Genomic DNA, 26,083 nt, shown 5'->3' on the forward strand with positions numbered 1-26,083 from the left:
AGTAATAAAACTTCAAAATGTCAGGAGATAATGTTTATAAACTCTAGGATGACATGTCTCATGATACACGAAGCAATCAGTCACTTCCACCAGATGACCAATGATAATGATTTATGGGCCTATTTTCATCAATGTATGCTGTTATTGAAGTGATTTTTTGGCTGTTCTTGAAGCTGTCAAAAACAAATCAATAGATGTCCCTTTATATGCTGTGATCTATTACAATTTATTAATAACTTTTTGAAACAAAATTCTTACAGCAACCAGACATTTATTTTATACAGGCGCCCATCTTTATCATTCATCAGCTGCAGGCACTATCTAAGTATGCAATCTCATATCTCAATACGTCTACTCTTTAGACTTCTTTGTAAGGGGTTGCTAAGGATTAGAAAATATGGCCGATTACTTCAAGCAATAAACTGCAATTCTATATGCAACTAGTGAGCAGATTTGGTTTGAAGAAGGGAGCTACATTTTTCTGATCCAAGAAAATTACACTGAAGGTGAAGCACATTTTGCACATCCCACAAGAGCCACTATGGTAATGCTCATTTCTATTCAGAGACCTACAAAGCAAACATGAAATAGTCAGCTAGTGGATGGCAGTGCTTATCCTATAAGAGGCTTGTTCAAAAGAAATCTACAGTCATTTTTAAAAATTATTAACGCAACTGGATAGATCCCTTTGATTACCGTACTTAGAAAATGAACTTTATTTTTATGCTAATTAGGTCCAAGTGCTCCGGGATGCATCACCTACAGGGGCTCTGGCCATTACTCATCCCCCAGTTCACTTTCCTCCTGCCTCCCTACTAATTCTTCAGGAAATCTTGTGGCAGCATAAAGTATTAGCTTTGTGCTGCCATGATATTTACAACTGCAAAATTTGGATATTTTTCAACTGCAACTGAACAGTAGTCAACTATTCATTTCATTACCAAAGTATGCCCATATTTACTGATAAAATATATGGCATTAAGACATTATGGTCTATGAGCATACAAGATGTTTAGTTTGAAAGTCAGTGGGGGGAATTTATCATGCCCAGTTTTCTGGGATACCATTCCAGGAACCTAGACTTATCCGATGTGATGTACACTGGGAGGGGGATTTTTAAGTTTAGTGTATGATGCGCCAACCTCGATAAATTCGACTTAGTATCTGTAATTTGCAGTCCACTTTGTGCAGTTGGGTGGTGGCCTAGACGCTGTGACCAACTCCTTATTACTCTTTTCTCCATTGAGTTTTTATATGACATGAACCTCCATAAGTGTCTATCTGTCTTGCTAGCAAGATTCACTTCAACAGAGAAGATATTGAGGGAGGATAATAATAGTCAACAAGCCATTCAGTGACATGGGTATACACAAATGTGTCCCCTAAATAAATCCTGCAGTACCGCTCAACTACATGTTTCTTTTCATCTGATATTATGAAAATTGTGTAATGAAAGGAGCAAATCGGGGGGAACAGATACTTTTTTACAGCATTTTTTGATCAGAAACTTAATAACTACCAGAGCAAAATGAAAAATTAGAGAATCAGTCTTCAGTCCACTGTTGTGAATGTTCTCATTACTCACCCCTTCTCAAATTGATAGCTCAATACCTTTACCAATACATGTTTTATGTGAAATTGGTAAATTCATCTGAGCAAAATGGAAGATAAATGGTTCTATTTTTTCCATCTATTTCATGCCGGAGCCTTTGTGCACATTTGAAACAATTTTCCAAGGGATACAGAACATGTGTAATTCATTAATTTATTTTTCTTAAAATGAAAAACGCCAACTGTGATTCTTTTTAAAATGATATCTGTGACATTTAATGTTCAGCAGAGCTGATCTGTAATAGTGCGGACTTTCAACATTCTTTGGTCTTCTCGTCCCCTGTGGCTAACAGTACGTTTTCTCACTGTCACAAGTTTTCATTTGTGCGCTGTGAATGTTTTTTTATACTTATTGGAAATGGCAGCATAAAATTGTCTTCACAGCTGCTGGCACAGTAAAGATGCATAAGCCGCCTTTTTTTTAGCAGTCTTGGAATTTGTTCATGGTTCAGGAAGCAAAAATGAGAAAAAGGTCTTGCAGAACAAATACCAGCAAGAACAAAGTATTCTGTCTCTGCTAAAATTGTTTACTTTTTGGAGATACGTTATGTATCTTTCTATTTTCTGATATGTTTTCAGATGAAAACAGATATACAGTTTTTACTGCGTTACAGTCATGTTTACTTTCGATTAAACAAAAAGTGTATCCCCAATAAATACAATCTAAAAGAGGATGTCACCTCAACTGACATGTCTGTTTTAAAAAGTTGGGTGGGTATCATTTTGGGAATACCACATTTGAATAGGTTTTATAATGTTTTCATACATTTAAAAAAATGAAAACCTCCTGTACAAAAAATTTTTGGGGCATTTTGCCATTTTCTGGCGCTAATAACTTTTTTATCCTTTGGTATACGGAGCTTTGGGAGGTGTCTTTTTTGTGGCTTTTGATGACCTTTACAATATTATCATTTTTAGGACTGTACGTCCTTTTGATCACTTTTTTATAGAATTTGGGCACGATTTTCCGTTACGGGGTTAAACGCAGTGAAAAAATGTTATTATATTTTGATGGATCGGGCATTTTCGGACACGGCAATACCTAATGTGTTTATGATTTTTACTGTTTATTTATATTTATACAAGTTCTAGGGAAAGGGGGGGATTTGAGTTTTTGGGTTTATTTATTATAATTTTTTAAAAACTTTTTTTTATTTTTACTATTTTTCAGACTCCCTGGGGTACTTTAACCCTAGGTTGTCTGTACGATGCTATCATATACTGCCATATTACTGTATGGCAGTATATGTGGATTTTACTCCCCATTCATTATAAAAAATTAAGCTATTAGAAGGAAAAAGAAAAACAGATCCCGTTTCAGCAGGCACATGCTAGCATGTGAGTGTGCTTGGTTTAGAAGCACTGCATCTATGTGGTAGATTTCCTTTAAGTTGAAGTGCAAATACTGTAAAGTTGCAAAAACATGTTCCAATTTCCTATTGCTCAAAAATTTGTGACTTTTTAAATCTAATAAACTAGATGAAAATATGATAGATCAACCTTGTTGTCTATGTCCCATATTGTCTCCTAAACCAAAGGAATCTGCAAATATAAAATAATCATTTATTATTGGACATTTATTGGTTTAACTTGTGGAAAAAATTCTGTGATATGAATTTCCTTGAAATGTATATACTTTTTTTTAAAAGAACTATCTGGTGATCCCCATATAAAAGCTTTGCATACATTACTACACCTAACATGCCTTGTGACCTGACTCTTTATAACCTGAAATGACCAATGGTTGTTTTTCTAGAAAAAAATAAGGCAGTAATCTATTACTACAGTTCTGTTATGTAATGTCCCTGCCAATGCAGTGTCATCATAAAGTATTACTGTTATTAGATTGTGTCTCACTGAGCCTGATCACCTCTGTGCCATCTACTGTCTATATTTAGTATTGTAGTTGCATTACATCTACCTGGGAAGGAATGTTTATAACCTGACTAAAAGGATGTCATGTTTATTAATTGTTAATTCCATATTGTAAGAAGGTCCCTGGTTGGATAAGCTCAAACTCTCTACCCCAGGTTAATTTGGTATTAACTCTCTGGTGGCTGGAAAGTTCCATGGACTAAGTGGAGATCCATTAATAAGCAGATGTGTCTGAGACCTGCCTTCCAGACCCACGGCCTGCAGATACCAGGCCTGCTCCTGACGCAGGACTCTGTGTTACAGAACCAGCATAGAACCACTGCTAGAAGCAGATTCTAACCTCTTGAGCCTGAAGCTACCTAAAGATGGCTGTGAGCACCTTTTGCCAAACACAATCCAACCAGTGACCTGGACAAGTTAGACTGTTACCTTGGCCTGTTGCCTTTGTCAAGTTTGTGTTTTGGAATAAAGTAACTTTGAGTTGATGTTTCCTTTGCCTTAGTGTGATGTCTGGAAGCTGCATAACATCAATGGCCTTCCCTCTACCATCTAAACTGGGAATCCTTACATATACTTAGGGAATGCCCCAGGGAGAACTGTTTCCATCAATCCCTGGCATCTCAAGGAAAATCCGTCTTTCCCTAAGCCCAAAAGGCCCCGGTGGGGAATGTTGCAAGTGCAGTGTCTACATTGAGCCTAGAATAGTCTGAGACATAACTGTAATATCATCATTGGTAGGGATTGTGCAGTTCTGCCTCTGTTGGTTTTGTGTATGAGGTCACTATGAAGTCAATTCATGAGAATTGGATTTCTCTTGCAAACAGGAAAGAATCATTTTAGATTTCTAAACCACTAAATCAAAAAGAAACAAAATGTATGGTAATTTTGACACTCAAAAAAACCTTGTTAATAGTGATTAGCGGAGTCATTGAACGCAGCCAAACCCAAACTTAAAGCAGCTGCTTGGGTTTAAACCCCCCCCCTCCCCATGCAGTAACAAGTCACCAGCAGCATTAAAGTACCAGTACATCGATCCCAATGATCTCATCAGTAAGCATTGATTCTGTCCAAAATAGGGATACCCTGTGCTTCCAGTAGGTTAGTGTCAGTGTGCGTGGAAGTGGGAAATTGAAATTCTGATGGATAATTTGCCAGTGGCACTTAAGGAGCTAATGTTGCTGTCACCGATGGTGGGGGAGGTAATGCTGAACCTGGCCCCAAACTTCTAATGAATTTTTGCTCCAATTTACACCATTTATTAAGCAGGAGAATAGGAGGAGAGTCCCTTTAATAACAAAAAAACTGTCAGCTGTTCTCTCTCACAACTTATGACATCACTACCTATTTGAGCAGGACAGAATCTCTGCCTTTATTTAGTCGAAGTTTAACTACAGACAAAAAAATATTTTTGTCTCTGTGACTACATAGATAACACATATTAAAGATAAAGATTCATTACAAACACCTTTGATACCTCATACAGTTAATCGTTGCAGTCCAGGACTAAAGAGCAGTAAATCTCATGGATCAACAGATATCACAATGGGTAGAGGTTTGTTTTTATGTCAGGTGTTCTTTTCAGTATTTCTGTTTACATTTCAGATTTCCCATCTACAGGTAAAGATCTTTATGAGGGCATGTTTTCTGCAAAACAAATTGTGCTTTCTGTTGTTGTATATTTAATATTTCATGCTGTCTACTGAGAATCAGGATAAAATTCCAAATGCTGTGAAGTTGATGGGTATTTGGTATATTGTGCACACTCAGTATGTATATAGATTGCACAACTCGTGAGCGCTCTTCATACATCCACGCACCATGACATTCATCAACATCATGATACGATAAGGGGTTAAATAATACTGAAACATATATACTCTCCCATATTTTTATGTTTATGTTCTATTGCACTTGAACAGTTTTGCCATTGCCGTCTTAGGTTGATGGATATGCTTTAGAATTAGAGACTAAATGACCTGCATAAAATCCTACTTAGAAGCATTAGCACAGACTGTCCTTCCTCTGGATCCTCTATTCTCAACACATAACACTATTGGCTCTATGATCCCAGTGTTCTATTATTCACAGAGCAGCAGAAAGAGAAATATACATCAGAAGCATCAAAGCGCTGCAGGAGCAAATTCAAATGCGAAATTTTATTTCAATCTGGACTCCTATACAGGATTTTAGAGAATTAAATATTATTCATGTATTTGTGTTCAGTAAGCCATGGGGGTCATTTATCTTAAGTGAGGAAATTAGTGCCTATAGATATATATATTTTTTATTTTTGGGGGAGAGGGGAGGGGGGGTTTGTGATATCTTTGGGGGGGGGGGCGGTCCATCGCCATGACAGCCTTGGGTCTACCGAAGACCCGAGGCTGCTTCGTGTTAACCCTTTCATTACAATGTGCTATCAGCACATTGTAATGAATGAGCAAGAAAATCGCCATATATTGCCATACTGTAGTATGGCGGTATATGGTAGGATCGATCAAACAACCTAGGGTTAAAGTGTCTAGAGTCTGAAAGAGTCTGAAAAAAAAAGTAAAAAAAAATTATAATAAAAAAACATAAAAATTCAAATCACCCCTCTTTCCATAGAACTGATATAAATATAAATAAACACATTCGGTATCAATGCGTTCAAAAATGTCCGATCTATCAAAATATAATAATGGGTTTTCACTGCGTTCAACCCCGTAACAAAAAAATAGCGGCCAAAGTCGAAAACGCCATTTTTTGCCAATTTAAAAATATAAAAAATTCTATAAAAAGTGATTAAAAGGTCATAGAGTCCTAAAAATGAAAACATTGTAAATGTCATCAAGAGTCACAAAAATGACACCTCCCAAAGCTCTGTAGAAAATGGCAAAAATCCCCCCAATTTTTTTTTGTACAGGAGGTTTTAATTTTTGTAAATGTATGAAAACATCATAAAACCTATACAAATTTGGTGTCGTCGTAATCGTACCGACCCAAAAGTAGACATGTCATTTGGGGTGTACAGTGAAATCCGTAAAATCCAAGCTGCAAGAATACAGCGCAAATTAGTTTTTTCACCAATTTCATTGCATTTTGATTTCTTTCCAGTACACGCCATGGAATATTAAATATGACCATTTTGAAGTGCAGAAAATAAGCCATAACACAGCTCTGTACATGGAAAAATAATGCCTCTGTCGAGTTGGTGTTCTGGGATAAAGGAACTGTCAGTTGATGTTTCACATGTGTGGTCTTAGGGTGATCCTTGGAAGCCGCATACAATCATGGGCCTCCCCTCTACCATCTACCTGAGGATCCTCAATATATATATATATATATATATATATATATATATATATATATATATATATATATATATATGTATTGTACATAGTGAGTCCACCAGGAACTGGTTCTGTTTCTATCCATGTCCGCATCTCCCTCCTTTTCTTGCCAACCATCTGTCAGACACCTGCCCGCCGTGGATGAGGCCTGTTAAACCTTTACCAAGCAGTAACCTTTACCACTCCAGTCGAGTACTAGGTTGCACTCAAGCCAGGCACTCAGGTACAAGGGGAGTCCAGTTGCCCCCACCCCCAAAAGGCCAGGCCCCAATGAGGGATGTTGCACTTCTCACTCTCTATATTTTGGATGCAGCTCGATTGTTTGGCCATGTAGTAACCAAAATGATTCATATGATATACTTACTAAAGAACTTATTGATTATTATCGGTCACTGATTAATAAAATTTCTGGCACAGAAAATGGAGACATTTTGTATGCAATAAAAGAACCCAAGGGCACTTCTATAGTGTCAGACTTGTGTTTAGTTGCTATGCTGAAGGAAAGCTCTGTTTGGCAGATATGGAGCTCTACAAGGTATTTCTTGGACTCTGAATGCACAACTAAGGGTGGAGAAGATGTGGTTTGTGAAATGGATACAGAAAACTGACACAGCTACTTAGCAAAAATAACACACTTGCAGTGGACACATAGGTGCTGGCTGTCAGCACATTGTAATGAATGAGGAGGAAAAGCCCCATTTACTGCCATACTGTTGTATGGCAGTATATGATAGGATCAATCAGACAACCTGGGGTTAAAGTACCCTAGGGAGTCTGAAAAATAGTAAAAGTAACAATAATGAAAATTTTAAAAAATATATAATAAAAAAAACCCTAAAAATTTTAATTACCCCCCTTTCCCTTGAACTGATATAAATATAAATAAACTGTAAAAATCATAAACACATTAGGTATCGCTGCATCCGAAAATGCCCGGTCTATCAAAATATAATAACGGGTTTTCACTGCGTTTTACCCCGTAACAGAAAATAGCGCCCAAAGTTGAAAATGGCAATTTTTTTGCCATATTTAAAAAGATATTTAAAAATCTATAAAAAGTGATCAAAAGGACGCACAGTCCTAAAAAATATAGCTATGAAAACACCATCAAGAGTTGCAAAAAATGACTCTATCCAGAGCTCCAACACCAAAGTATGAAAAAGTTATTGGCGGCAGAAGATGGCAAAATTAATAAAATATATATTATGTACAGGAGGTATGAATTTTTGTAAACGTATGAAAACATTAAAAAAACTTATACAAATTTGGTATCCCCATGATTGCACCAACCCAAAGAATACAGTAGACATGTCATTTGTGGTGCATAGTGAAAGCTGTAAAATAAAAGCCCACAAGAAAATGCAAATGTGTTTTTTCACCATTTTCACTGCATTTGGAATTTTTTTCCTGCTCTCCAGTACACGGCATAGAATATTAAATACCGTCACAATGAAGTGCAATTTGTTACTCAAAAAATAAGCCATCACACAGCTCTAAACTATAAAAAAGTTATAGTTTTTTGAAGGTGGTGAGTGAAAAATGGAAGTGAAAAAATTTAAAATTAGCAGGTCGTTAAGGGGTTAAAGCCCCTGTGCCAGTTTTCTGTCTGATTTTTGCACATTATTTTCAGTGCAAACTGCTTGTACATGTATTTATAAACACATTTGCTGCACTATACCCAACATGACACAAAATTCTGCACTGAAAGGGATATTCCGGTGCACAGTTGGACTGTGTTGCATGTTCAATATTAAAGGAGCACCTAAACAAAGTTGGTGCAGTCTGTTGGAGCAGTGCAGAGTGCACCAGTGCAGAACATGCAAAACAATTCATGAATCTGGCGCACCCTACACAGGCAAACAGCTTTTGTAGTTTGCGCTGCTTTCGATAAATGGGGGCCTTTGTCTTTTAACTGAAATACAGTTTTACTTTACAGCTTGGGTATGAATGCAGAAGTACACTTAATTATGGTTAGATATTATTCTATGGTTTTGAGAAGTGACCTTTACTATTTCTTCTGACATTGTCAGTCTAAATGCCCTTCTGGGAAGATAGCCAAAACTCCTGAGGATTAGTTAATAGATCATTTCGTATCTACAGTATAAGGCCATCAGTTGAATCCAGTATGTTTTTTTTTTTTATAAGAAACACATCTTTTCAAGGTAGGAAGGATATTTTTCATGGAATCAATTAGGAATTAGAAATGTTATCACCAAAACATGTTACATTTATTATTATTAATTATTGAGGGAAAACAAAGTCATTAAACTTTACTGTATTAGGGGAATATAAGTCATCCTGAAGCCCAAACATCACTACCTGTCTCTGTTCATATACAGTGGCTCAGTGATGAGATCAGGTCGACAACCAGCACCCAGTACAGCCTAATACAAAGTGGCTTTGACTCACAGTGTCATTGCTGAGTCTCTGCATACCAATAGAGGGTGGCGGTAAGAAGGAAGTCCTGAGTGCTCATTCCTCCAATAATCTTGGTTACGCTCCTCTGCACCCATTCCAGTTCTACTATGTCCTTTTTATACACTGGTGCCCAATACTGTACACAATATTCCATGAGTGGCCTGACCAGGGATTTGTATTAGGGAAAAACTTTTGTCAAACTCATGTCCTTATCATGAAAATCTATTTATCTCTTCATACATCTCATAATATGATTTGCTTTAGCAGCAGATGCCTTGCACCAATCACTAAAATTTACTGCCCACCGATACCCCCAAGTCTTTTTTTCCATCAGTTTTACCAAGAAATTTATCATTTAAAACATAATTATAATTTTCATTTATCAATCTAAGTGCATAACCTTATATTTATCTACATTAAACCTCATCTGACATTCATCAGCCTAGGCCTCCAGTTTCCACAAATCACACTGAAATATTATACTATCCTCCTCTGTAATTACTTTACAGAGCTTAGTATCATTTGCAAATTTTGAAACTCTACTTTGTAAACCCTATATGAAGTCATTAATAAAAATATTAAAAAGATACGGCTCCAATACTGTGGCACCCGACCGGTAACTTCAACTAAATCTGAGAATGTACCATCTATCACAAAGCATTTACTTACCCAAATACACAGATTTTCCCCTAGTCCCAACAGTCTCATGTTATGTACCAACCTTTTATGCAGCACTGTATCAAATGCTAGATACACAACATGCACAGCCTCCCCCAGGTCCAGACTAGAACCAACCTTTCAAAGAAGCCGAACAGAATAGACTTACAGGACTGATTCCTCATAAACTCATGCTGATGCAGGGTCAAACTATTATGTACAGCGAGATACTCGAGGATAGCATCACAAACAAATCCCTCAAGTATTTTCCCAACAACCGTTGTTAGACTCACAGGTCTGTAGTTTCCAGGATCACTTTTTGACCCTTTTTAAAATATTGGTACCACATTTGCTATGTACCAGTCCTGTGGAATAGAACCTGTCCTTAATGACTCTCAAATATTAGAAATAATTGTCTGTCTATCACTGCACAAAACTCCACCAGTCCTGAGGTCATCTGCCATCTGGGTGTGGTGATTTGTCTATTTTAGTGGTGTTGAGGCGGCACCGCACTTCCTACTGAGTTAAGCAACTGACATTTAATGGCAGATTTACATTATTCCTCATGATGCAAGTTCCCAAGGGACAGTTGAGAAAGAGACATCCAATAAATTGGCCCTTCCCTTATCCCCATCCACCATAACCCCCAAATTATTCCTAAGAGGAACCACACTTTCCATTTTTAGCTTTTTACTATTGATATGACAGGTATTTAGCAGGCACAATCAGATTTTGGTGCAGTTGCACCAGCTTTCATGCAACAGAAATTGGGGGGGGCGGGCTGTCAGACGATCCGACTGATTCGGACTGAGCGCAGGATTGAACATTGAAATTGTGTTGCAAGATCAAGCACTTACATGCACCAGGAAGAAGATGATGAACTACGTCGGACCTGAGCGGGCAAGCGACACATGCAGGATATCGGTTGCATGTTTTGAGGCTGCACCTATTTTACTTATCAGCAGTTTTTCTTCTGGCTCCACTATATTTGGTGCCTTATAACAAACCCCTAGTAAGATTTTATTAATCTTTTTCTTCCCCTTTTCTCAACCCATGCTGACTTTACATTCTCATTTTCCGCATTTTCCATGATATCCTATTTTCCCTCCAACATTATGTTCCAGTTCCCCCCATCTTTCTATGAAATGAAATTACTCCACTCCCTGCTAGATTTTTTGCTTTTGCCAACAAAATGTCCTATATTTTTGATTCCCTCCCTACTTTGCTTGTTAACCCCATGCCCCTCTAAGTAACCCACCCCACTGTTTTATCCCTTTATCTTCTATATCTGTACATTCGTCCCCTCTCCCCCCACATTCTAGTTTTAAAGCTCTTTCAGTTGACTTTCCATTTTTTCCCCCAGCATAGCTGCACCCTCCCCATTTAGGGCCAGCCTTTTCCTAGCAAAATGCTTGTAGCCGACACAGCATTCTGCCAAGTTCTTCATGGACCTAAACACTTCCTTCCTGCAACAAGTCACTTATCTTACTCCCTAAGCTCTTGCTTTCTCTCTAAGGATGCTTGTGGCACTGGTAGTATTTATGAAAACACTACTTTTGAGGTCCTTGAGTTGACCTTTCTACCTAGTTCTCTAAAGTCATTCTTAAAGGGAACCTGTCACCGGGGACCCAATTTTTACTAAAGACAGGTTACAGAAGCCCATTACAGCTGCACTGCTGTACAGAAGCACAAAGGTAGGGGCCACGAGCTGAGCAGTCTGTAGCACAGATGTTTTCAAATGCATCCAAACTAGAGATGGGCGAATCGATTCTAATGATTCTAACTTCGGTTAGAATTTCATGAAAAATTCGATTCGTCGCGAAGCCGAAGTTTATGCTGATTCGCGGGAACGAAGTTGTTTTTTTTCCCCTCATGTTTCTGCTAAATGGGCGCAAGAACAAAGTGTTACATGGGGCAGAGAACCCTGTAAGCCAATCAGCGACCAGCAGGCTTATGTGATGTCACACAGCGCTATAAAACCCAGCCATTTTCTATATCAGCACTTCACACTTCATGTTGTAGTGTCCAACTGCTGCTATTGTACTGTGTGATTCTTGCTGCAATCCCTCGCTGTTCTCTAAGGGGGTTCTATATACACCAAATAGCAGTTCTATTTAGTGACAAAATCGAATAGGAAGAAATCTGTTTGACATTCATGCATCTACAGTAGCGATTGGTGGACCAATCCCTGGTTGTTCTTTAAGGGTGATCTGTATACCCCAAATAGAAGTTCTATTTAGTGACTAAATCGAATAGGAAGAAATCTGTTTGACATTCATGCATCTGCAGTAGTGAGCTGTCAGTTGTGGGGTATCTGTATAACGCACATTGCAATACCTTTTGGGGGCTTTAGTTTACAGCCAGATTTACGTGTCAAATCCACATAGTTTATAAACCACTATGTCAGACAGAAAGGTGGCAGGTGGAGCAGGCAGAGGTGGCAGCACAGTAAGGGGATGTCGCAGCAGGGGTGACTCTGTGAGGCCAGAACTGCCATTGTCATCTAGTGGCAGTGTGTTGATCAACAACCCAAAGGTTGTTGAATGGTTGACTAGGTCATCCAATTCCTCAAATATAACATCTGACAACCCCAGCCAAGAGTCAGTGGGTTCCTCTGAAACAACAATTAGTTGGCCCAGGAGCAGGTCAGCGGCCCTCACCTGTCCTCAACCAGGCTCTGTCCTGTTCCTTTCCCACAGCTAGAGAGCTACTAGGTGGTCTGGGCTCAGCGCCACTATTCAGCGAGGGCGAAGTGTTTGAGGACAGTCAGCAGCTGCTTTGCAGTGAAGAGGTGGGAAGACTTCCGCTGCTTCCTGCAGTAGGCAGGCTGCACATACTGACACCGGTAGTAGTCATTGCAGAGTGTTGGCGGTAAAATTACCACCTCAGCGGTGTGGCAGTTTTTTGTAAAGACACCAGAGGAGCCGAGCGTGGGTATATGTCATATCTGCGGGCAGAAAGTGAAGCGTGGCCAGGGAGCTAACATTGGCACCACGGCCCTGCGCCAACACATGCAGCATCACCATCCAATGGCCTGGGAGAAACGGGTGTCAGATGCGGTCCATCCTGCAGTCGCAGCAACAGCAGCAGCTTCTAGTGGCACACATGCTGTTTCAGCAAGTCAAGGCTCCAGCACCTCTGCCGAAGGGAGCTGTTTGTCTTTGACATCATCTCCCAGTCCAAATGCTCCTGCTCCTCGCTACGCATGGCGCCAGCAGTCGTTGAGCGAGGCGATTACAAAAAGACAACTCTATGCGTCCAGCCATCCTAAGGTGCAGAAGCTGACCGTGCTCTTGTCGAAGTTGTTGGTACTGCAGCGCGGACGTGTAGAGCTGTAATTATGGTCAGGGCCAGTATATGTCCTTTACGGCCCACTGGGTGAATATCCTGCCCAGCCACACCAACAACTTCAACAAGAGATGGCGCTTTCTCCTCCACGTTGTCAAACTGATGCTCCTGCGCCAGTGTCCGCCTCCTCCTTCTCCACCTCAGCCTCCACAAGTGCTGCTCCATCACACTACATGTGCAGGGCACAGCGGTGTCACGCAGTTCTAAACCTGGTTTGCCTGGGCGAACGAAGTAACACAGGGGAGGAACTGCTCCACGTCATTCAAGAAGAAATCAATGTGTGGCTTTCTCCGCGACAACTAAAAATCGGAACCATGGTGACAGACAATGGGAGGAATATGGTGTCCGCGCTGCACCGAGGAGGGATGGTCCATGCGCCCTGGTAGTCAACAAGTTCCTGAAGTCTTACACTCATCTTCAAGATATTCTAAAAATGGCCAGGACACTGTGCACACACTTCAGCCATTCTTACAAAGCCAAGCACACCCTCCTCGAGTTGCAGTGCCAGAACAGCCTACCCCAACATAGTCTGATATGCGATGTTTCCACCCGTTGGAATTACAGCCTCCATATGTTAGACTGACTATATAAACAGAGAAAAGCCATTAATGATTTTTTGATGATGCAAGCGGACCATAGTACTCCCCTGTGTAACTTTGATGTCAGCCACTGGCAGCTCATGAGTGACACCTGACGTTTGCTCAGGCCTTTTGAAGAGGCCACGTTATTTGTCAGGACGCCAGGACTGCGGGATGAATAACCTCATTCCACTGCTTCATGTCCTGGAACTCATGCTGCAAAATCTGTCTGGTCAGTGCACTGGAGAAGTGGAGACTACATCTCATGGCCACATGAGTCCGGTGTGGGCTGAACTGGAGGAAGAGGACATTGGAGCACAAGCAGAGTCTGGTGCAATTTGTGGTTTTTCTACTCAGGTGACAGGAGAGGAGGAGCAGGAGCATCCGAAGGAGGTAGAAGACGAGGCAGATGATCCAGAAGCACCGTGGCAGTATATGTGGATATGGAGGCCAGGAGTCCCTCAGAGTCACTTGCGCAGATGGCCCGCAGCATGCTGCTTTGCCTAACTAGTGACAGCCGAATAGTCAAAATCCGGCATAAGGATGACTTTCGGCTCTCCACCCTCTTGGACCCTCGCTACCGGTCCAAAATGGGTGACTTTTTTCCTGCTGCTGAGAGGAAGGAACAACTGGCATACTATAGAGAAATACTGAGCACACAGTTGGCCGCTGCCTATGTGCACCATTGTCCATCCTCTGTCAGGTCTGACCGGGGGATTCCTGGCAGTCATTGCTCACATACTACTACCACGGCTGCTGTGGGGAGCTGGGGGGTAGGAGCAGTAGCAGTTCCATCAACAGTCGCTTAAGTCCTTAGTGAGCAATTTCCTTCACCCGCCTAGTGAGGAGGGTAGCCACCACCAGCAGCAGCAGGACATGAAGCAGACCCTGCACCAGCAGGTGGTGGCCTACTTGGACAGCACTTTACCACCTGAGGTAGAGGATCCCATGGACTACTGGCCAGCCAAACTTGATGCGTGGCCGCAACAAGCGGAGTATGCAGTTGAGAAGCTGTCCAGCCCGGCCAGTAGTGTGGCATCAGAGCGGGTGTTCAGAGCTCCTGGGGCCATCGTTACCCCCAGGAGAACCCACTTGTCCACCCGTAACATGGAGAGATTGACCTTTGTCAAGATGAATAAGGCTTGGATCGGCCAGGATTTCAACTCACCAATGCCTAATGCATCAGATTAGATCAGCCATGACGCCTCCTCCAAACATTGAGAAATGAGTCGGGGTTCTAACTAGCTGCCTCAGCTACTATTCTGATGCTGCCACCCGCCTGATGCCACATATCTGCTGCTAGTGGCACCATCTGCCTCCTACCATCTTTACCAGGGACTGGAATTGTCCGCCACATTCACACTATATCATGGTGCCACTCTGCAGGCTCCTGCTGCTGCTGCTTCTGATGCCACCTTCACACTATATCATTTTGCCACTCTGCAGGCTCCTGCTGCTGCTGCTTCTGATGCCACCTTCACTATATCATTCTGCCACTCTGCGGGCTCCTGCTGCTGCTGCTGCTACTGATGCCACCAACACACTATATCATTGTGCCACTCTGTGGGCTCCTGCTGCTTCTGATGCCACCTTCACACTATATCATTGTGCCACTCTGTGGGCTCCTGCTGTTGCTGCTTCTGATGCCACCTTCACACTATATCATTGTGCCACTCTGCCGCTCCTGCTGCTTCTGATGCCACCTTCACAATATATCATTGTGCTACTCTGCCACTCCTGCTGCTTCTGATGCACCTTCACACTATATCATTGTGCTATTCCTGCTGCTGTTGCTGCTACTGATGCCATCTTCACACTATATCATTGTGCCACTCTGCGGGCTCCTGCTGCTGCTTCTGATGCCATCAACACACTATATCATTGTGCCACTCTGTGGGCTCCTGCTGCTGCTCCTGATGCCACCTTCACACTATATCATTGTGCCACTCTGCGGGCTCCTGCTGCTGCTGCTTCTGATGCCACCTTCACACTATATGATTCTGCCACTCTGCGGGCTCCTGCTGCTTCTGATGCCCCCTTCACACTATATCAATGTGCCACTCTGCAAGCTCCTGCTGCTTCTGATGCCACCTTCACACTATATCATTGTGCCACTCGGTGGGCTCCTGCTGCTGCTGCTTCTGATGCCACCTCCACACTATATCATTGTACTACTCCTGCTGCTGCTACTGATGCCACCTTCACACTATATCTTTGTGCCACTCTGCAGGCTCCCGCTGCTTCTGATGCCACCTTCACACTATATCATTGTGCCACTCTGTGGCTTTCCCTGTTGTTGCCACCATGTTGCTGACACCTGTGGACTCCTGCTGCTGCTTCTTCTGTCACCACCTCCACACTCTTATCATTGTGCCACTTTGTGGCCTCCTGTTGCTGCTGCTGCTGATGCCACCTCCACACTATATATTTGTGCCACTCTGTGGCTTTCCCTGTTACTGCCACCATGTTTCTGCCACCTGTGGGATCCTGCTGCTGATGCCACCTCCACACTAAATCATTGTGCCACTCTGTGGCTATCCCTGTTGCTGCCACCATGTTGCTGCCACCTGTGGGCTCCTGCTGCCGCTTCTGCTGCCGCAACCTACACACACTTCTCATTGTGCCACATTGTGGCCTACGATGTTTCCGCAACCTCCATAATTTGTCATTGTGCCACTCTGCAGCCTACTCATGCTGCTGCCACCTGACTGCTGTCTCCCTGGAACACCCTGTGATTTCCATAATGCTATTTTCACCCTCCATCACTCTATGACATTGCCACTATGTTTGGTTTTTCACTTCATTTCATCTGTCAAAAAGATGAAAAGCTTCAGGATTGATAGCCAAAAGTGAATACAGAACACAGAGGACATGCAAGTATCCCATTTGCTGCTCATATCTATTCTGGATCAACTCCTGTTTGTTTTTGGCTTTAGCAATACTGATAGATTATTGACCGATTGAAAGAGGACACTGATGGGTGAAAAGAAGGGCAAAATGATCAGTGACGTCAATGCAAAATTACTGCCGACATCCTCTGCACTCTTTTGGGGGGCTTTCCACATGTATCCACGTTTAACAGAACAGGTTCTGTCGTAATCTATGGAATCATCTGATGTCAGTGTAAAAAGAGTGCACTCTTTTGATGTTATAGTGGGATCTTTGCCCTCAGCTCGGTCCTTTCGAGCTGGCACAGACGTGACCTTGGCTGCGTTCCCGCTTCGCTTATTTGGGGAAGTTGGCCTATGTAAGTGCACATGGAAGTGAAGAGTGAAGCGATTCTAAGAGCCGTGGCTGTCATGTGCGTGTCATACTAAAACACAGCATTGTTTGAAGACAAAACCACGCTCCTTATGCATATTTAAGCATGGTACAACATTTTACAACACCCTACAGGCTCTGTGCAGCCAGGAAATGCCTGCTTTTTTAACGTGATTTGTTTTGATTCGATTCGTGTCGAATCAAATTTTTTCGAAAAATTCGGCGAATCGGGACAAAAAGAATTTTAACAAATTCGCCCATCTCTAATCCAAACCAAAGCCCAACCCCTAGGACTACACAGATGATTCTGTCAGGGTGCAAGGTAAGTTGTAACACACAATTATATTGGATCTTCTACAACCCCACCCAGCAATCTGTCTATCCGATGCACAACATCCTGAACCCAGGCACCTGGAAGACAAGTTACTGTTGAGGCTTCATGGTCCGGGTGACAGTTAATCTTTCTTTCCACTTAATGGTAGAATCTCCTACCACCATCTATATAACCCTTTCTGCATTCCTATTCCCAACCTAATTACAACAGTCATTTCCTTGATTACTAGAAGAAACAGCCTGTTGTAGTGATGCTTCTCCTGGGCTTGCATCCCTAATATCAGCCAAATATGCACATTTATTAGGGTTGGTCAGCTTAGGACTAGCCTCCCTGGCACTTTTCCCTCTAACCCTTTTTCTAACTTTTATCTAGCTATCAGCCTGTGAACCCTCAGCTTGTCCACCTCCACCACCTCATCTTCACTGACCCCAGCCAGTGTCAGCTGTATCTGATCTATGTCCTGCTCCAGGAGCAAAATGCGCCTCAGTGTTGCCAGTTGACTATTTAGATCAAATGGGCTCCCAAATACTCAACTTGCTTGCAACTAGTGCAAACAAATTCACCCTCAAAAGGCTCTGCAAGACATGTATACATTTCACTATCTATGGAGCCATAGCTATGTCCAGGGAGTGTCTAATCAAATGGGGATGAACACAGATTGTACAAAACCCTTAGTATACATTTACACAATTTAAAGTCTTTTTCACATCTATGTTTTTTCCCAAAGTATGAGCTTATAAAAACTTTGCTGCAGTCTTGCAGTCCTTGCTTTGCTCTGTATCCTTGCTTGCAGATATTATTAACTATATTATTTCTAGAATAGGCATCAAAAAGAGGCATCAAAGATTAACAAATTATGAGAAATTTCTCACTGAAATATAAAAACCATTATTATAATAGAGTTGTTACAAAAGGTGTTGAATTTTCTGTAGAGGAGTATTTGGTAACGGGCAACATTTATAACCTATCCACAGAATAGCTGGTGAATCATTGGTGGCTGCAATATCCCTTTAGACTTTTATGCTGAAAGTAGAACAAAACTTGCCACAGGTGCTTCTTAGTGTATTATGGCTTAAGTTACAAGACAAAGAAACATTGCCAATTATAAAGGAAAAAGGATGAGAAAAATAACTTTTATACATAACTGTCATGCTTCAAAGCTTCATATGACAAGAAATATCCATTATTTCTAATGCATTCCGACGGTTTTTACAAGGTAATAAAAGTAAAGATCATGATCCCCTATTTTGTTGTCCACAAATCAAGTTCAATACCCAACAAAGTCATCATGTTCCACATGCCTCTGACTATATGAATCGTGACAACTCCTTAGGAGAGGCCCAAGGGCAAGTAGCATTATTTGATAGAAAGGGACAAGGAATTTGACAAGGTTGCTCTTGGATAAAATCTGGACTTGCATAGCAGCATGAGTATACTTCTGAGATGTTACTGCGTCACATTTCTTAGCCAGAATATAAATACAAAATGCACATCAGAAATCTGTGATTGCTTTTAACTGATTCTTGAAACCCCTAAAATAATAATGTAATAAAAATGTTAACCTAGGAAACCTAAATAAACTCATTAATTTAAATAAATACTATTTTTACACAATTTTTATTTTTTTTGAAAAAGAAGGTAAACAAGCAGTACCGTAATTTAAATGCAAGGATAGGTATGCCAAGTATCAGGCTCAAGGTTGTACCTATGGAGCATATCTAATATGTAAAGCTGAGTGTGTGTGTGTGTGTGTATGTATGTATGTATGTATGTATTTATGTATTTATGTATGAATGTATGTCTGCTAAAAGGAATTTGTACCGTCGCCTTTACAGTCACCAAATTTTGTACAGCCGCTTTCTGTGACTCAGGGAACGTCATATAATAGGTTTTGACCCAACATTTTCACCCCACGCTTTTCAAAATCCACGTATTAACCACCATATACAAAAGCCATTGTTTGCTGCTGTGGCAGTTGGAAGCTGAGTCATGATTCGTTGCTGCTCTGCCACAGGTCATTATTATGAGCTCTTAGCTTTGATTGGTTACTATAGGCAATGAGTAGAAGACACTTATGTGTGAGGTAAGATGGATAGGGATACAGAGATAGGGGGGTATTTATCAGAAAAGGCTGAGGTAAAACTATTCCAGCCTTTTCTGGACACCAATCAGAGATCAAATGTAATTGTATAAACAGCTGTGCAAAAATGAAATTGTCATTGGCAACTAGAGCAGTTCTGCTCTCAGACACTTCTGATAAATCTCTCCATAGACAAAGTGGCAGTTGGAGACAGAGACAGGCTCTGCAATGAGAGTGTCAGTGACACATACAGTCACTTGAATGAGAGTGCCCGAGACAGTCACAGGATTGAGAATGCCAGAGACAGAGATTCACTCAAATGAGAGTGCTCGAGACAGATAGTCACTCGAAAGTGAGTGCCAGAGACAGAAAGTCACTGAATTGAGAGTTCACGAAACAGAGAGTCACTGGAATGAGAGTGCCAGAGACAGTCACTGAAAGAGACTATGACAGACAGACAGTCTCAGTGACAGAGACAGTCAGAGACAGTCTATTGATACATATAAAAATATTTTTGGAAACCCATTATATTTTGTTACAGCTAAGAGCAGTTATTTACTATCCCGGGCAACGCCGGGCACTACAGCTAGTACAAAATAAAAATGAAAATACAGTGAAACATAATCTGCTGTACATTAAACATCTTGGTCTCGTAGAAACATATGAAGCATGGACAACTGAACAGTTGGTAGAGGACAGTTATATATGCCGGTTAACTAGCCAAGATATGATTATTCTAGCTAAAGGAGTCATTTATGTATTTGGGTCTCGTGTCCCATAAATACTACTTTATTTAATTGATTGGTCAGAATAATAGAGATCTGTAGCAGAAGTTATCCTCATAGTTGATATATTAAAAATATACTTAACTGTGACGTCTACCAGGTGAGAGAAGTTCTCAGATGTGGAGATTAGTTATTGATTTCTAGCAAGTAGAAAACACTAAATGAAAAATGAAACAAAGAAACCTCATCCATCACATAATGTTATCACACTGGTAAGTGTCTTAGTGGGGTGATTAAGGGTACTCCTTCTGATGCAACAAAGTTCTACAGCACCACACCAGCAGAAGATACAGGACACAGTGGGGCACATTTACTAAGGGTCCGCAGCCGCAAATCCGTCGGGTTTTTCCCGAATAATTCCGCTTTGCGCTGTATTTCACGGGATTGTGGCGCACGCGATCGATTTTTGGCGTAATCGCGGGGCGTGGTCACCGGACAACCCGAAGGATTCGGAAAAACCGCGGAATTTAAAAAGCCATTTGTGTCGCAAGATCAAGCACTCACATACACCAGAAAAAAGCAGGTGAACTCCGGCGCAGCAGCGACACCTGGTGAATATCGGCGCACGGACCTTAGTGAATCCCAGCAGAACCCGAATCAGCGTCGGAGAACCCGCTGCTGGATCGCGACTGGACCGGGTAAGTAAATGTGCCCCAGTGTCTTGGTGCTGTTGCGGCTGGGCTATGTTAACACATGTTATTGTCCACAGAGTAATATAAAAAAAACACAAACATACAAATCTCAAGCTAATTTTGTATCTCCTCACCTCCGTAACAACCCAGGCTGCAAAAGTATACTTGCTATACTTGTATTTATCCTGTATGTTAAATAACATTGCCCAAATTTACTTTTTTTTAATCATCCATCACACAAAAAATTATATTAATCGTGAACAAAAACACTATGAAAAACCTTACTACAACAGAATTAAAAATAAACAAACACGGGCACTAACTTTAGGTATACCCATGTCCTAAAATGCCCACTCTTTAAAAGCAGTGAACCTCGTAAGAGAAAAAGCGGTCTGAATATCCAAATTGACACTTTTTATGGTATCAAAACATAAAACTGCACAGTGAAAGCCGTAAATACGAAGTACCTAAGAAAATGGCGCTAAAGTGTTTTTTTTTGTAATTCCCAGTACATTACATGAAATATAAAAGAATTTGTCCAGCAGATAACAAGCCTTCATACAGCTCTGTACACAGAAAAATAGACATAATCAGACAAAATGTGGCAGATTTTGTGCCTGTTGCACTACTGATCATGTATGTTTGTTTGTGGAAAACTTTAAGAATTTTTAATACAATCTGTTTAGCGAGCATCATTTTTGATTGAATTTCTTTATTGTTTGGGAAGTGTGAAGGGGATTCTCTAGATGTTGAGGCCTTATCAACCACCTGGGGGGTTATATTTTGGGTAATTTTGGTGTCTTTCACACAACCATAACCCATAACCCAGACGTCCATATAGCCACACTCTGGCTGAGTGCAGCATGGCCATACATACAGGAAAAGATAGAGCTAGCTCCATTTTTGTCATGATTTGACATGTGTACTTCATGGAACACATTTCATTTTTCATAAATCAGCCCATTTGTATTCCTAAAACATTCAGACTGCTCCTGGGTATTACTTTTGGAGAAAAATTTGCTTTTATCTTTCTAGGTTGGCAGGTTCAGAAGAAAATATACATAAAAGATGTAATAAATAAATCTGTTTCAAAGTTACTATATATTAAGACTGAAAGAAAGTATTTGACAAAATGGTGTAAGTACAGTATATTCAGAAAACGCAAATGAGGTACAGTTTGAGGCAGTGAAAGATATTTTATATATTATTCTGCTTATAAAATATGTAACAAAAATGCAAAATACATTTATTTATTTAAATCCCTGCTCTTTTACAACTCTAATACGTACTTGTAATGAATTGGTTCCCAGAACTTTACAGATTCTTGATGAAGCTGCACTAATACCTTGTTAACTGGCAAGATTATGTCCCTGTCTTGTCAGTCTAAGCCTCATTTAAGGGAATATGTATGGGCAGCAAATAAGATGTAATTAAATCAGGTTTTTTATTATAAATATATTTTTCTAACAAAACAGGGATGTCCTTTTAAATACATAAGATGCCGTATATACTCAAGTATAAGCCGACCCCAGTATAAGCCCCAAGTAGTATAGAGCCAGCCCCATGTAGTATAGAGCCAGCCCCATGTAGTATACAGCCAGCCCCAAGTAGTATAAAGCCAGTCTCATAAAGAATACAGCCAGCCAGCCCCATATAGTATAAGCCAGCCAGTCCCAATATAATATACAGCCAGCCCTCTGTATGTTAAGCACATTAAAAAAATAAACTAAATACTCACCTTCTCGTCGGTGGCTTCTTTCTTCTCTACCCGGCAGAGTCGCGTCCATACGATCTCCCCGCCGGTGCACACTATGATGTGGTGACACCACCGCATCATAGTGTGCGTCAGCGGGGAGAATGCATGGACGCGACTCCGCTGGCTAGAGAAGAATGAAGACAGAAGTCAAGCTGGCACCGAGGATCGGGGGTGAGTATCGCCGGAAGGTGAGGATCAGGAGCCGCCACTGGGGATCGGGAGCCACTGCCGGGGATGGGGAGCCGTCTGGGATCCAGGCACCGGAGGGTGAGTATTACATTTTTTTTTAAAATTGATTTGTGTATAAGCCGAGGTGAGGTTTTTCAGCACATTTTTTGTGCTGAAAAACTCGACTTATACACGAGTATATATGGTATTTGCTCTAATACATAAAAATTCAAGCAGGACACTAATACTGTAGTAATATTTCAATCCCTTAACTTTCACTCCATGGGGGCATGCGCAGAACTCCGGCTTCTTAGACAACTGTGTGCAGCTGCTGCTGAAGACTAGATGCTAGGAGGATCGAAAGGGGCTACTGGGACTCCTTTGCTATAGGCATTTTGACTTTTATTGTTTATACTTTGGCTTAACTAGCACACACAGTCAGATGTTTACAGATTACCCCAGTAGTACTCTACCCCATGTGTGAGGGGGTGTGGTTGGTTTATACTAACATGTGTATCCAACATTGTAGCATATAGATGTATTTGGTACGTTTTAAGTGATTTTAATCTCGAGTTTTCCCTGTTTGTCTTGTATGTAACCTTAAACTAATAAAGATTTTGTCACTACTGTATTTTGCCTGATGACACACTGGCTTTTCTCTTGGCATACGTATATATTGGTTATTAGTGTGTCGGCTAAAGCTACACTTGATTAGGTTGTGCTAGGTCATTGTTTGGGTTTGGCTACTGGGAGGTAGCTCCCACGCCACAATGCAGCTACTCCACACCCCAGTAGCCTATTAAGAAAATATTAGATAAAATGTTTTGTAACAATCTGGGGGACAAAAGTTTTTCATAAAACTCCACTCGATTAAAGGAACCTGTCACTGGATCTACCTTAGTGGGTAGATCCATGATAGTAGGTTTCTTTCAATAATAAAAGTGGCCTCCCTTCACTAATGAAATGCCCAGCAGTGGCCTCCCTTCACTAATATTAGTCTTTACTAATGGTTGTTTGGAACCATGTAGACAGACATGTGAAGGGAGGTCGCTCCTATATTGGGGCACATGGAATGTCACCCCAGATGTTTTTAAGAATTGATGCCATTTTCTGTTAATGCAATAAGAAACTTAACAAAGGAAACCAACCTAATAATATTAAATGTTTCTAAAAGCATTGATTTATGTCCCAGCTGCCTTATTTCCAATCCCCAGCTCAACCAGAAGGGGAATGGGATTTTTGGAAAGGACTTCCAGCTCACACAGCATTAAGCACATTTAGAATGATTTTTATTTGACACAGCTGCTTCATATTGGCAGAGACTAGTGTGAATCCCATTCCTCACATCACTAATCAAAGAAAATGCTGCGCTGCAGATATATTCATAGCAATTTAAGATTGAAAGTTCCTTGAAGCTTTCAAAGAGTCCACAGGAACCCAGATGTTCACAAGTAAATTATTCAGACATGCAGTTAATTTCAGTTGTAAAATAAGTGACCAAATTTAACTAAAAGAAAATCAACCAAGAATGGAGTGGTGTGCTTTATATTTCCACTAATTAAAAATTCATGTTATAAACGCAATTTTATGGGGATTAGATTAGTATTATTAACTGGAAGAAAAATACATATAAGGAATTATAGTAACTGGATGGCCAGTTTCACACGACCGTTTTCATTCCAAGAAACATAGTTCATGTGCAACCCAAATTTTCCAGACTAACTCCAGCTCTGTGAACCAAGGTCATTGCATGATTATCATTGCAGTGTTATTATACACTAGTCTTCAGAATAGCTGAAGCCCTTCTCTAACAGTGTCTCTGCTGTGAAATTGGTACCGAAAATTCTCTGTTCATGAGCTCACTGTGATGTAATGATCTAGAAAATATAGCCTATATGCGGGCAGTGTTTCTTGGATAAGACAAGGTTGTTTGAAGTTGGACTAATTTTTCATTGTTAAGACTTCACTAAAGTTCCATGTTCCTGCAGACGTTTCGGGATTCACATTATATTAACAGAAAGTACAAAGAATCATAATCATAATATTATATGAATTAAGGTATCATATGCAGAAAAAAGCAAATACATATAGGGTAAGCTGGGTTTGATACTTCATGCTTTGCATATGATGCAGGGATTTTTATACTTTTAAATCTTTGCTTCCCTTATCTCACAGATGCAGTTGTGCAGCTTTATTAGAATAATAGCAATTAAACATTTACTTGTGATTTGTCCTAATTAAATTAGAAGATAGCTGTCATTAAATAAAATGCCAAGATATTTGTCAATTCACAAGAAGTACTTAATTTTCTGCCATCCACTGATTATTATTAATTGTAATAACTGTTAATAATTAGCATTTTAAACTTGAGTTCTATATTTTAATTCATCTTATCTGAGCCACCTGTTTGTATAGCAGTTAACAGATATGAAAACATACACTTAGCTCTGTAACTGTGTTTAGAGAGCCCATGGCTCAACGGTAAAACCTTGGGTTAAAGTCTGCACAATGTTTATATTTTCATTGTTTACTCCATATACTTTGGCTTCTACTCTATTTCAATATCATGTTGATAAGTTAGGGTATAGTGGAGATTAATTCAACTAAGAACTAATTCAAATCAGACTAAGAAGAAATAAATAGAAATAAAAGTCAAAACAGATTATTTGTTGAGAATTTCAATATTTATTTTAATACTTTTCAAAGAATGTGGCTTTGTTATACTGATAAACACACCCTAATATGTTCTCCTTTTTTTATTAATTTTTTTTTTATTTTACCCCTCTTAGTTTCCCCTCTCCCTTCACCATCAGGGGTTTACTCATCTCCTATAAGCTGGCCAGTACTGCCATTTTTTATCTAGATTTCCCTCATCTACAATACCATAATCCCACATGCATTGCTTCATCCTCCAGATTTCATTTACACCTACGATCACATCTTGAATTGTAGGGCAGTCAGGAGACTTCCAGTTCCTGATAATAGCTGCCCTAGCCACAGCACATTTCCAGTTCAATACCCATAATTATGTTTTTCAATATACCAGCTGGAATTTTAATTAATGATAGCTACATTGGGGATATTGCTATTGTCAACTTCCACAACTTTGTGAACAAGACTTTAAGCCCATTCCAGAACCTAGTTATCCTAGGGCAATCTAGACATAAGTGAGATAGGTAGGCTGGTTAATTACAACCACGCCAACAGAGGCATGAATGTGTTGGACAGATATTGGACAGTCTGCTAGGGGT

The sequence above is a fragment of the Engystomops pustulosus genome, chromosome 2, assembly GCF_040894005.1.
Source record: "Engystomops pustulosus chromosome 2, aEngPut4.maternal, whole genome shotgun sequence".
NCBI lineage: Eukaryota > Metazoa > Chordata > Amphibia > Anura > Leptodactylidae > Engystomops > Engystomops pustulosus.